This window comes from Apium graveolens, chromosome 8, assembly GCF_009905375.1.
Source record: "Apium graveolens cultivar Ventura chromosome 8, ASM990537v1, whole genome shotgun sequence".
Lineage (NCBI taxonomy): Eukaryota > Viridiplantae > Streptophyta > Magnoliopsida > Apiales > Apiaceae > Apium > Apium graveolens.
This window is the reverse complement of record NC_133654.1, coordinates 14,031,525-14,046,755: the sequence shown is the minus strand read 5'-3', so window position 1 is coordinate 14,046,755 and position 15,231 is coordinate 14,031,525. Positions and strand designations below refer to the sequence as shown.

Sequence of the window (15,231 nt, the reverse complement as noted above, 5' to 3'; positions counted from 1 at the left end):
AATTAGCCAAAGAATCCACCTTCATCGTCAAAGCCTTAAGCTGAGCAGCTATAGCAGTAGCTGTATCTAACTCTAGAATTCCTGCTACCTCGCCCTGAGGTAGTCTCTGAGAAGGATTTTGGTATTCATTCGTAGCCATCAGTTCAATCAATTCATAAGCTTCATCGTAGATTTTAGCCCACAAGGCTCCTCCTGATGCTGCATCAAGCATGGGTCTAGAAGTAGCACCAAAACCATTATAGAAGCAGTTAATGATCATCCAGTCAGGCATCCCATGGTGAGGACACTTCCTTAGCATCTCCTTATATCGCTCTCAAGCCTCACACAAAGACTCGCCAGACTGTTGCGCAAATTGAGTAAGAGCATTCCTGATTGCAGCAGTCTTCGCCATAGGAAAGAACTTTGTAAGGAACTTCTGAGCCAAATCTTCCCATTTAGTGATGGAGCCAGGTGGTAGAGAATGTAACCATCTCTTAGCTTTATCCCTCAGAGAGAATGGGAAGAGCCTTAGCTTGATAGCATCTTCAAACACTCCATTGAACTTGAAGATGTCGCAGATCTCGATGAAATCTCTTATGTGCATGTTGGGCTCTTCTATAGGAGAACCCCCAAACTGAACTGAATTTTGTATCATCTGAATCGTGCTAGCCTTGATTTCAAAAGTGTTAGCCGCAATGGCTGGTCTGACAATGCTAGACTGGATATCATCAATCTTTGGTTGAGAATAATCCCTAAGCTGACTAATCAAACTGGAACGAGTTTCTTTACGTTCTCAGTTACCATTATACAATAACCACAAATAACCACAAAATCATTTAACTTTTTATTTAACCACATAATTTCAAAATTATAACACAAAATTATACTTTATTCACTTAATCATGTCACGAAATTTCCAGTCGCTACATCAAATACTGATAACAATGGGAACACTGATTCAGGGGGAGCATCAGGAAACAATAGTGGTACTAATCAAAGAAATAATAGAGAGTTCATGGATCAATGGGGAAGTTCGTCTTCAAGGATTCAACTTCCATCTGCAAGAAAATGGTCTAAGTCACACACAAGGAAAGCCACTCAGAATGAATGTCTCTACCATTCTTTTCTATCTCAAACTAAACCTAAGAAGGTTGAAGAAGCTATGCAAGATGCTGACTGGGTCATAACAATGCAAGAAGAGCTCAATGAATTTGAAAGAAATAAAGTCTGGACTCTTGTGCTAAGACCAAAGAACAGATCTGTAGTTGGCACAAAGTGGGTGTTCAGAAACAAAACTGACAGTGAGGGCATTGTTACAAGAAATAAAGCAAGACTGGTTGTAAAGGGTTACTCATAACAAGAAGGCATTGATTATGATGAGACATTTGTTCCAGTTGTAAGGCTTGAGGCAATTAGAATCTTTCTTGCATGTTCTGCTCACAAGAAGTTTAAGGTGTTCCAAATGGATGTGAAGAGTGCATTATTAAATGGAGAACTCGAAGAGGAAGTTTATGTTGAACAACCTCCAGGGTTCATTGATCCAAGGTATCCAGATCATGTCTACTTACTGGATAAAGCACTCTATGGACTGAAGAAAGCTCCAAGGGCCTGGTACGAAACACTTGCTCTATTTCTGCTAGAGAGTGGTTTCACAAGAGGTACAATTGATAAAAATCTCTTTTATAAATACCATGGTAAGGACTTGTTATTAGTACAGATATATGTCGATGATATCATTTTTGGATCTACTAATGATAAACTTTGTGAGAGGTTTGCAAAGCTAATGCAGTCCAGGTATCAAATGAGTATGATGGGAGAACTGAGTTATTTTCTGGGGTTACAAGTTAAATAGACTAATGAAGGAATCTTCATAAATCAATCCAAATACACCAGGAATCTACTCAAAAGATTTGAAATGCAAGATTGCTCAACTGCATCAACTCCCATGGCCACTGCAGCCAAGTTAGATTTAAATATTGGTTCTTCAGTAGATATAACTAACTAAAGAGGTATGATTGGCTCACTCCTATATCTGACTGTTAGTAGACCTTATATCATGTATGTTACATGTCTCTATGCAAGGTCCCAAGCTGATCCTAGAGAATCTCATATATTAGCTGTGAAGAAAATTTTTAAGTATCTCAAAGGCACTATGAATCTGAGATTATGGTACCCTAGAGATTCATACTTTAAGCTAATTGGATATTCAGATGCTGATTTTGCAGGATGCAAAATAGACAGGAAAAGCACTTCTGGAAGCTGCCAATTTCCTGGTGGCAGATTGGTTTCTTGGTACAGCAAGAAACAAAAGTCAATTTCCACATCAACTGCAGAAGCATAATACATTGATGCAGGAAGCTGTTGTGCTCAGATTCTATCAATGAAGAATCAATTACTGGATTATGGGTTAGACTATTCTTTTATTCCTATATATTGTGATAATAAAAGTGCTATTACAATGACAGGAAATCCAGTGCATCATTCAATGACTAAGCACATCAGTATCTGGTACCATTTCATAAGGGAACATGTGGAAGCTGGTACAGTGGAATTGGTCTTTGTTCCAATAGATCAGCAAGTAGCAGATTTGTGAATGAATTGGGAATGATTTCAGGACAATTCTCAAACTCTAATAATTAAGTATGCTGATATTATTGAAGCATGGTATCTTATTATTTGTCGGTACTTGTTAGATACTAATTCTTGTGTTAAATGTTGATGCCATGATAACATGCATATTGTGTTAAATAATTTTATGTGAAAACTGCATGTTGAACTACTGATTATGCTTAAATGCTCTGTTATTAGTTAAACTTGTTTCGACAAATAGTTTCTGTCAGTAGTTGATAAATTTTGATATTGGTCAACCTAGTTTTGACTGATAAGTCCTGATATTCGTAATTAAAATACTAATAATGATCAAAACTTGATTGATTGTTATACTTCATTGACTATTTTGAACTTATTCGAAATAAATTGTTAAGCAGTATTTTTAATTATACAATGAGATGATGGAATATCTTTTAATTGCTTAAATGGGTTAGCTATTGATGCAAGTATCTTGTAATACTTGAGTATTTACATTAAGAATAGGAATCTGAAGAGAGATATTACTTTTTGTTTACCTAGATAAGGGTAATCGTGTATTTGCATTATGGTCAATTATTACATGGTTAATCAAAGAGTCCCTTTAGTTTCTAACTTCTATTCTAAAAATACAACCCTCCACTCTCAAAACTTCTCACTATTTTTTCCATACACAACTCATCATCTTCTCAAATCTTTTGTCCAAAGCGACCTCACTCATCAAAAATGGTTCGACCCCAGTTTTACACACGCAGCGGTGGATGCTATCTACCGATCTTTAGTCCTAGTGATGAAAAGATGTACTTTGATCCCTACGGACTTAAGGTTCGTATTGGTGGTGAAGTCTACCACCCAACTGAAGTTCCAATTTTAGTCTATGATCATCTTTCTTGGGATGATCAGTTGGAACTACATTTCTTTATCGCAGAAGTTCTTCTAAAAGAAGAACTTCGTGCTGAAATGGCGGAACGTGCTCGTCAAGCAGCTCTTGAGTTACAAGAGAATATCATCTCTCTTGCAGGCATAATGAGTAGGATTTACCATCGGAAGGCGATGAAGGCGGAGCAAGTGTTAGGACTAGAACACACACTAATAATCTCACAAGTATACGTGATCGCAAGTAATATAGAATTAATTCTAGTTCGTTCCCATAGAGACTGATTAAGTTAATTTTAATCAATGTATCTATACAACAATGTTATGGTTATTATTCAATGCTAAGACGAATAACAAATTGAGGTTGTTTATACTACAATTAACTATGTGATTATACTAAAGAAATATTAACTAAGAGAATTAAAGAGAGTTGAATATTATATGACACAAATATGGGATTCTAACTTCATTAAATACTTCATTCAATATCCTTTTTGTTCTTAAACTTAGCATGCAATGGTGATGACACTAATCAGATAACACAAAACTGATAAGCGCCAACTTTCGTTGTACGAATACCATGTTAGATATATTTGAGATGTCATGTCTAATCTGATTTGTGTTTAGTTTTCAGAACTTAACAACAGGACTTATCAGGACTTACTGGAAATCAGAACTTACTGAAGTCAGAACTTAATATCAGAACTTAAGGCATCAGAAGATATATATCAGGACATAAATGCGGGAAGACTTCAGATAAGGAATGCGGATGATTTACAGGAGAATATCTGGACTAAAACAAAAGAAGATATGCATGAAGAGTTAGAGGACTAGAAGACTTGTAGAAGATATCTGATTGATATATTTTAGGAGACAGAATTATATTCCATATTAATTAGAAGATATCTTGTAACTGTGTATTATATAAACACAGCTTAGGGTTTACACTATATGTGTTATCATTATCGAGAACATTATTCATTGTAACCTAGCAGCTCTTAGTGATATTGTTCATCACTGAGAGAGAACAACAGTTCTATTGTAACAGAGTTTATTTGAATATATTTGATCTTTATTACATACTTGTGTTGAAATCGATTTGATTGTATAATTACTATATTCAACCTCCTTCTATAGTGTTGTGTGACCTAACAAGTGGTATCAGAGCTTTTCTGTTAACACACATATAGTAAAGATCCAAATAACAATCATGTCTGAAGAAACACAAACCCCAACTAAGCCCACCAAAACTCAAGAAACTCGGAACACTCAAACCCACAGTTGATATGAAACAATTAGGGTTCCCATACTGAGACCATTTGAGTATCCCATATGGAAAGTGAAGATGGCTATGTTTCTGGAAGCTACAGATCCAGAGTACCTTGACAGAATTAATGAAGGACCATATAAGCCTACCAAGCTCTCTGTTGCAGTTGCTGATCAACCAGCAAAGACCATACCAAAGGAGAGAAGTGAATACACACTTGAAGATATCTCATCTATTGCCAAGGATGCAAGGGTAAGGCATTTGTTGCATAGTGCAATTGATAATATCATGTCAAACAGGGTAATTGGATGCAAGACTGCAAATGAGGTATGGGATGCTTTGGACAAGATGCCAGGGAACTGATGCAATCAAAAAGAACAGGAGGACTATACTCACTCAAGAGTATGAGCACTTTGACTCAAAAGCTGATGAGTCATTAACTAATTTATATGACAGGTTTGTCAAACTCTTGAATGATCTATCACTGGTGGACAAGGAATATGATCTTGAAGATTCAAATCTAAAATTCCTTTTAGCTCTTCCTGAAAATTGGGATTTGAAGTCTACTACCATAAGAGACAACTATGACCTTACTGAAACTACTCTTGATGAAATTTATGGTATGCTCAAGACTTATGAACTTGAGATGGATCAAAGGAGCAAGAGGCATGGAAGAAAGTCAAGGACAGTTGCTCTTAAAGCTGAGGAGGAGTCTCCTAAAGTTGTTATCTCAAAGAAGGGCAAAGGAAAGGCTCTCATCATAAAGTCTGATTCAGAGTCATCATATTCTGATGATGATGATTCAGAAACTGAAAGTTTATCTGAAGTTGATGTTGATGTAGAGATGATGCAAATGTGTGCTCTTATGGTGAAGGGTATCACAAAGATAGCCTACAAGAAATTCAGAAAGGGAAAGAAGTTTTCCAGGAAAGGTGGCAGTTCTGATAAGAAAGGGTTCAGAAAGTTTGAAGGCAAAGGAGGAAAGTCTGACAGAGGAGACAACTCAAATGTCAAATGCTACAATTGTGGTGAAAGAGGCCACATATCTCCAGACTGCAAGAAAGAAAAAAGTGATAAAGGCAAAGCACTTGTCACAAAGAAGAAAAGCTGGACAGACACTTCACATTCTGAAGATGAGGTGAACTATGCCTTGATGGCAAATGCTGATAGCAGTACTGACACTACTGAATTGAAGGTACCTCAAACAACCTTTGATTATCATACTGATGATATTACTGAGTTGAGATTATACCTTAAAACCATGTTCATTAGTTTTAGAGATCAGACTTTAACATGTGCAAGATTAACATTTGAAAGTCTTGCTCTTAAAAACAGAAATCACTATTTAGAAAAGGACTTAGTTTTTCTTCATCACGCTAAGAAAGAAAGAGATGAGGCTTTGTATGTTTGAGATGAAGTGCTAAAATTAAATGAATCTCTAAAAACTGATTTAGAAAAGGAAAGAGAGATCATCAGAACTTGGACTAACTCTGGCAGAACAACTCAGAATTTATTAAGTAGTGAAAACTGGAAAGAGGGCTTAGGTTATGGAGATGATAAAAGTGAGAAAGGAACTATGCAAATTGAGCCAATTGTTGTTAAACAGACTGCTAAGCCAAAGGTAAATCCTGTTAAATTTGTAGCAAAAATTGTTATGTCTGATTCTGAAAAGATGAAAGATTCTAAGACAGAAGTAAAAGAAAAGTCAACTTCTGACAAATTAAAACAGGATAAACCAGCTGAAGTAAACATAGGCTTAATGACAAAGAAGCAGCTTAATCATAAGCTGAAAGAGATTAGAAATATGAACAAGGTAAAGGAAGCTAGAAAAAATAGGAATGGAAAGGAAGGTGTGAATAAAAGCAATAAATATATGTCTATTCCTAATGCTCCTAGAAAGAAATGTTACAATTGTGGAAACTCTAACCATCTTACTTCTTTTTGCAGGAAAAATAAAGATATTAACTATTTACCTCCTAAAACAGGAGTTAAGAGTCAGTCTGTTAGGTTTAAACCACAAAATCCTTATTTTCATTGTGGTAGTTTACGACATTCCATTTATACTTGTAAGAAACATCATAGTTTGTACTATGATTATTATCAAATAAAACCTTCTTTGAAGAAAGTTAGTGTAATTCCTTCTAGTGTAAGTTCTGATGCAAATTCTGATATAAAGTCTGATAAACAGCAAGTTAGCATAAACTCTGAAACTTAATCCACTGCAAATGCTAACAAACTTAAAAGGGCCAAAGGATCCAAGCAAGTCTGGGTCTTTAAAATTAACCAATATCTTTGTGATTGCAGGGCAACAGGAAAAATATCTTAGTTCTTGACGGTGGATGTTCAGGACATATGACTGGAAATAAAGCCCTGCTATCAGACTTTATGGAGAAAGCTGGCCCAAGAGTTTCTTATGGAGATGGCAACATGGGAAAAACTCTGGGATATGGTAATATCAATCTTGGGAATGTCATCATTGAATCAGTAGTTCTAGTCTCAGGACTTAAACACCATCTACTAAGTGTGAGTCAAATCTGTGACAGAGGTTATCATGTAGATTTCTTTGAAGAACACTGTGAAGTCGTAAGTAATTCTACAGGCAAAGTGGTTCTGAAAGGTTACAGGCATGGTAACATATATGAAGCCAGACTTTTAACAAATTCTGATGGTTCTGCAATCTGTCTGTTGAGTAGAGCATCAATTGAAAAAAGCTGGAATTGGCACAAGAGACTCTCTCATTTAAATTTCAACAACATAAATGACCTAGTAAAGAAAGATCCTGTGAGAGGCCTGCCAAAATCAGTATTTTCTCCTGATGGCCTTTGTGATTCATGTCAAAAGACAAAACAAAGAAAATCTTCATTCAAGAGCAAAACTGAATCCTCAATTCTTGAGCCTTATCACCTACTGCATGTTGATCTATTTGGTCCAGTCAATGTCATTTCCATTGCAAAGAAGAAATATGCTATGGTTATAGTGGATGAGTTCACAAGATAAACTTGGGTGTATTTCTTGCACACGAAGAATGGAACTACATTTACTCTAACTGATCATGTCAGGCAGCTGGATAAATTGGTCAAAGATTCTATTAAAATCATAAGAAGTGATAATGACACCGAGTTCAAGAATTCAATTATGGAAGAGTTCTACAAAGAGCATGGAATTAAGCAGGAATTTTCTGCACCTGGAACTCCACAGCAAAATAGAGTTGTAGAAAGAAAGAACAGGGCTCTCATTGAAGCTGCATGAACTATGCTTGATGAAGCAAAGCTGCCAACCTACTTTTGGGTTGAAGCTGTGCAGACTGCTTGTTTTACACAGAATGCTACACTCATAAACGAGCATGGAAAAAACCATATGAGATAGTGAAGAAAAAGAAGCCAAATCTGAAATACTTTCATGTATTTGGATGTAAGTGTTTCGTTCTTAAGACTCATCCTGAACAGCTGTCAAAATTTGATCTAAAAGCTGATGATGGAATTTTTATTGGATATCCACTTTCCACAAAAGCCTTCAAAGTCTACAATTTAAGAACAAGGGTTGTCATGGAATCTATCAATGTATCTTTTGATGATAAAAAGATTACTAGACTTGAAGATTTCAATGATCATGATCAGCTGAGCTTTGAAAATGAAGATTTAAATTTTGATTCTGTAAATTCTGATGGCTTAAATCCTGATCATGTAAGTTCTGATGGGTTAAATTCTGATGTCATTGAAACTGTGGTAACTACTCCAAGGGAAAATGCACCTATTCAGGGGGGGAGCAAGCTGAAAATCCTACCACAACTCAAGACTCTCAAGAAGCATTAGAACCAGTCACTGGCTCTTCAAGTTCTGATGAGCCAAATTCTGATAATTATGGAAACTCTGATTCTTCAATTCCTGAAGGATCCAACTCAAATTCTAAAGTCCCAGAGAGCATAACTACAGGGGGAGCATCAGAAAATGCTGATGGAGACAGCATGGATCATGGGGGCGGATCCAGTTCTAGAGAACAACTTCCATCTGCAAGGAAGTAGACTAAAGCACATACACCTGACTTAATAATTGGAGATCCTGAAGCAGGTGTCAGAACTAGAACTGCAACATCAAATGAATATCTCTATCATTTCTTTCTATCTCAGACTGAACCAAAAAAAGTGGAAGAAGCTCTTCAAGATGCTGATTGGGTGTAAACAATGTAGGAAGAGTTACATGAATTTGAAAGAAATAAAGTATGGACCCTAGTGACAAGACCAAAGAATAGATCAATTGTTGGCACAAAATGGGTGTTCAGAAACAAAACTGACAGTGATGGCATAATTACAAGAAACAAAGCAAGGTTGGTTGCTAAAGGCTACTCTCAACAGGAGGGTATTGATTATGATGAAACATTTACACCAGTTGCTAGATTGGAAGCCATAAGAATCTTTTTGGCTTATGCTGCTCACAAGAAGTTTAAAGTCTTTCAAATGGATGTGAAAAGTGCTTTTCTCAATGGAGAATTGGAAGAAGAGGTATATGTTGAACAACCTCCAAGATTTGTAGATCCAAAATTTGCTAATCATGTCTATAGACTTGATAAAGCACTTTATGGCCTTAAGAAAGCTCCAAGAGCATGGTATGAGACTTTAGCTCAATTCCTTCTGGAAAGTGGATTTAACAGAGGCACAATTGATAAAACACTGTTCTACCTCAACCATGGAAAGGACTTACTTTTGGTACAGATATATATTGATGATATCATCTTTGGTTCTACAAATGCCAAACTCTGTGAAAGGTTTTCAAAGCTAATGCAGTCAAGATATCAAATGAGTATGATGGGAGAACTTAGCTATTTTCTGGGACTTCAAGTCAAGCAAAATGAAGAAGGTACTTTCATAAATCAATCCAAGTACACCAGAAATTTACTCAAGAAATTTGGAATGCAAGAATGTTTAACTGCATCCACTCCCATGGCCACTGCAACCAAGTTAGATAAAGATACTGGAGCATCAGTAGATATTACTAACTACGGAGGTATGATTGGCTCTTTACTCTATTTAACTGCAAGTAGACTTGATATCATATATGCTACCTGTCTTTGTACAAGATTTCAGGTTGATCCAAGAGAACCTCATCTAATAGCTGTGAAAAGAATTTTCAAGTATCTCAAGGGTACAGCTGATCTAGGATTGCGGTATCCTAGAGAATCAAATTTTAAGCTAATTGGTTACTCAGATGCAGATTTTGCAGGATGCAAAATAGACAGGAAAAGCACTAGTGGAAGCTGCCAATTTCTTGGAGGCAGATTGGTTTCTTGGTTTAGCAAGAAACAGAAATCAATTTCCATATCAACTGCAGAAGCAGAATATATTGCTGCAGGAAGCTGTTGTGCACAGATTCTTTGGATGAAGAATCGGTTACTGGACTATGGATTAGAATTTTCTAACCCATTTACTGTGATAATCAAAGTGTTATTGCTATGACAGGTAATCCAGTTCAACACTCAATGACAAAACACATCAGCATTAGGTACAATTTCATAAGGGAACATGTGATGGAAGGTACAGTGGAATTGCATTTTGTTCCAACAGATTAACAACTAGCAGATATCTTCACAAAACCACTATGTGAAGCTACTTTTACAAGACTGGTAAATGAACTTGGAATAGTTTCAGGTTCTTTCTCAAAATCTGCTTAGTTTTTTTCTCATGCATCAGACTTTATGATCAGTGTTAACAGATTGTCTTATCTCTATGAAATATGTGCTTAAGCTGTAATATAATAAATATTGATTATTATCTGATGTGATTCTATATACTCTAATGGTGTTTTGAATGTTCTTTGACTATTCAATCCAATGAGGATTATTGTGCTAGATGCTGACCTAATAGTCTTTAACATACTAGAAATCCCATGTTTGAATTAGTTATTTATGTGGAAATCAAATACACAAGCAAATTCTGATTTTGAGCCTAGTCAAATTTACTTTGTGTATCTTATTACTAAGTCACAAACTAGATTTTTGCTTCTTATCTGTCAAATTCTGATGTCAGTAAATCTTAAGGATGAACTACATGTTTGATAAGCCTCACTTATCTGAAGAAAAGAAAAGAAAAGAAATTGAAGTCAGGTACTCCTTTGAGATCTAGAGTAATATATGTGAAAGGGAAAACCCAAGTGCATTGCTGATATTAAGTTATATGCATTTGAAAAGCAAATAATTTTTTTCTTGGTGACTTTTCACATTCTCTGATTACTGGAGAAATACTCTGATAATAGCATAAATTCTGATAGCAGTTGTGACTCACTTACACTGAGAATCCACTGTAAAAAGAATGTCAAAAGATGCATAAAATGAGCACAAACAGTTGAGGTGGACTCTTGCATAAATTTATTCTATAGTAGACTTCAAAATTAAAGACAGATTTTAAGCACTTTTCTTAGTTATGCCTTATTTATAAGATATACTGAAGTTTATCAGACTTTAATCATTATTTGATCAGGATACAGTGATCACACCTCCTGTCTCTCCTATTCATGATAATGTTACAGTTGAACATTCAGGGTTAAGTCCTGAAATTGACCTTCATAGGCTAATAATTCCAACTGTGTTATATCTGGAAGCTCCTACAGTACAAGTGACAACTCCATCAGTTTCTCCATTACATGATGATATTCCTACCACACCAATTCTGGATGTGGAGAAAGATGAAGTTGTACCATAATTACCTTCAGTGACACACACTTTAGTATTGTCAGAAGATGATGAGTTTTCTGCAAGTTCTGGAGAGTCGGCTCCAGTTAATACTCCAGCTCCCATTCTAGGAAAGGAGGCACTGATTGAAAAGTTTGTTGAACAAGTTGTTCCTGTTCCTTGGGAAGAAACTCACAGAGGGGTTGAGTGGACCAAGAAGTGGAATGAATCTGATTTCATTCCAAGCTCAAAAGTTCTGACAGAGCACATTGCCAAAGCTGATGAGCTGATGACAAATTCTAATTTCAAGCACCAACTCAAAGTCACTGCTCTAAGTACCAAACATCTTCAAGGTCTGCACTCCTCAACTCATGCCAAGGTTGATAAACTTCTGGAATCAGCTGAAAAACTAGATATGACTCTCAAATTAGACAAGTCAAGACTTATCAGACATATTCATGAGAAAGTTGAAGCAATTGAGAAGGTTCATGAAAAGAAATAAGCCCAAATTACTGAGGTCCTGCAGAATCAAGCCTCTCAACAAGCTCAATTGAATGAAATTCAATCTTCAGTAGAACTTCTTCTCTCTCCTACTATCAGATGATGCCAAAAAGGGGGAGAAGGTAGTTAAGTCTAAATGCTCTAATACTCAAGTACTGAAGAAAAAGGATGACAATGAGGATGACCAGGGAAACCCTAGCAAGGGCAAGGGTCAAGGTCAAGGGCACAACAGTAAAGTTTCTTCAAGGAAACTAAAATCTGATTCAAGAAAATCTTCTACTAAAAAAAGACAAATTCTGATGCTGTAAATGCTCATAATCTGATAGCAAGTTCTGATAATCAAAATCTGATATCAAGTTCTGATGTTCTGATTCAAGCTGAAAGTCAAGACTCTCATAAGTTCTTGCAAACTCTGAAGCTCAAGGGAAAGCAAACTACTGTCTACTACAAAGATCCTAAAATTCAGACACTTGATGAAGAGATTGCTAGAAGATTATTTCTCAAGCATAATCCTGGAATGGATTTAGAGAATCTCAAGGAGGAAGAAGCTAGATTTGCAGTTGAGAAGACAAGTCTAAAGTCTAAAGCTTCTGATGCAAAGAAACCTCCAAGGCCTAAGCCAAAAGGCATTGTGATCAAGAAAAAGTCAAATTCTGAGGCTTCAAAGCCCAAGACAAGATCACAAGTTGAGATTGATCCCAAAGATAAAGGGAAAGGAAAAATTGATGAACCAGCAAAGCCACAGGAGATGAAGATTCCTCAAATCCTGATAAAACCTGTACGCAAATTGGTTCAAGTATTTGATGATGTTGCTGCATTAGATGAGACGGTTCAAACTCTGAAGAGAAGGAAGATAACTGAAGAATCTAAAACAACCTCTGACACAGCTCAAGTTGTTCAGAATGAAGAACAGCAAGCTATAGAAGATACAGCAAATCCTGATCAAGTCATCAAGACATTAACCTCTGACAAAGCTCAAGTTGATTTGAGTAAATTGACATTTACTGATAAGAGAAAACTCCTATGGAAGAATGTTAATCCATCAGATCCTAAGAAAAGCCAGCTGCTATCTGATTTCATGACTGTTGGATTGAAAGCCAGAGAAGCAAGAGACAGAGCTGGATTAGGTTTTGAAGAAGCTAAAATCAAGACGAGAGTTGAAGTGCTTACAAGAGATCCATTTCTATTGGCTGACAAACCTCTTGAAGAAGTTACACAGAAACACCTTGATAAGGTTATATCTGTTCAAGTGATACTGGATGCTCATGATAAACATAATGTCAAAGAAAATTTGATTCTATTTCTTGAAGATGGAAGAACATATCAAATGTCAGAATCAGATGTGCTGAACAAATCTCTTAAAGAACTTCAATTCTTTCATTATCTTTTAGAGATAAAGTCTAAGATTACCAGGAGATGGTCAAATTTCATAATGAAGACCATAAGAGATAAAGCAAGAATTTTTGGTTCAAGGGTTACAGAGTTCATTCCAAACATAATTGAAGATGATGGAATTGAAATTCCAATGAAGAAGGATTCTGCTAAACTTGAAGTCATTCTGAAAGAGAAATGTCTATGCTACAATGAAGATTCTTCTCATCCAAGGGTGATCAGACTTGGTGATGGTTTGGAAATGAACCATATCTCAGCATTAAGGACTGTAATCTACGAGATTGGAAGTCAGGGTGAAGAATTGAAGCAAGTCAAAGCTACAATAGCTCAAGTCCTGAGGAATAAAGAAGAAAAGCTGATATCAAACTTTGTCAAGAATCACTTTGGATTCAGATTGACTCAGTAAGATTGGTTAAAGCTACAAGTTGGGGGAGATTGTTAGATATATTTGAGATGTCAGGTCTAATTTGATTTGTGTTTAGTTTTCAGAACTTAACAACAGGACTTATCAGGGCTTACTGGAAATCAGAACTTACTGAAATCAGAACTTAATATCATAACTTAAGGCGTCAGAAGATATGCATGAAAAGTTAGAGGATTAGAAGACTTGTAGAAGATATCTGATTGATATATTTTAGGAGACAGAATTATATTCCATATCAATTAGAAGATATCTTATAACTGTGTACTATATAAACACAGCTTAGGTAGGGTTTACACTATATGTTAACATTATCGAGAACATTATTCATTGTAACCTAGAAGCTCTTAGTGATATTGTTCATCACTGAGAGAGAACAACAGTTCTATTGTAATAGTGTTTATTTGAATATACTTGATCTTTGTTACATACTTGTATTGAAATCGATTTGATTGTATAATCACTATATTCAACCCCCTTCTATAGTGTTATGTGACCTAACATACCATACTACCAGACATCCACAAAAGAGATAGAAGCTGAATAGACACCAATTATATTGAGACCCTATATGTCTATAGAATTTGACAACATAACGGTTTAACGCATAAGTTATCTATCATGATTAAATAGGGCAAGTAAGATGGTTAAAATTACCTACGAATCATGCATATTAACACATGTACCTATGCTAGCATGGAAAGTTCTAAACCCCTAAATTCATTTTCGCTTTATTAGAGATTAACACGCAATCTTATAAGTTCACGACGCTTATAAGACGAATAAGCACAACCAATACTAGGATATCATACAATCACCACACACTAAGGCATCGAAACAAATTTGCTAAAGAAATCCATAAACAAATCCGTTAGAATCCCACGATAACGATTAGCCCATAATCGAACTCATCATCAACGTGGGTTCCGATGAAATCATGGTATATAAAATGTAGTCTTTATACGGAATAAATATAAAACCAAGTACGAAACAAGAGTATAGGTTCACACGCAAGAAAACTAGCATCCAAAATTACAACTTAAAATAAAGAATCACAAGAATAAACTAGATCCTCTTCGTCTTGGTGGAATTGTGCTATACGGTCTTCTTACGCCTTCTCCTTAAGCTCTGGAACGTCTCTTTATGAAAAAAGAACTTAAGTTATATATATATATATATATATATATATATATATATATATATATATAGCAGCCCATGCAGATTAGAAGTCTTCTGGATCAAAATCAGAGTAGAAACAAGATTCTTTAATCTCGACCTGGCGCGGTCGCGCGCGCTTGACCAGCGCGGGCGCGCTGTACTTTTGCCATCCTGGCGCGGGCGCGCTGTCTCTCTTGAGATTTTTCTGACTTCTTCTTTTCTTGCTGATTTGAGCTGGTCTTTTCACGAGCTTTTATTTGAGACACCATCCTAACATCAAATTAGCATCAAAACAATGCCAATTCTCCTGAATTCTTGATAAATGCCTGAAATGCAAAACACTACAAAAAGACGTTAAAAATACTAACAACTTGAGTACAAAACACCAATT

At 35.9% G+C, this 15,231-nt stretch overlaps 1 non-coding gene across 1 annotated transcript; it reads left to right on the top strand.

The window, feature by feature from the left end:
• The first annotated feature begins 269 nt into the window (after window positions 1-269).
• On the top strand, window positions 270-376 carry LOC141681150 (small nucleolar RNA R71). Its single transcript, XR_012558593.1, has one exon. It is a non-coding gene; the product is annotated as a small nucleolar RNA R71 (small nucleolar RNA).
• Window positions 377-15,231: the final 14,855 nt, after the last annotated feature.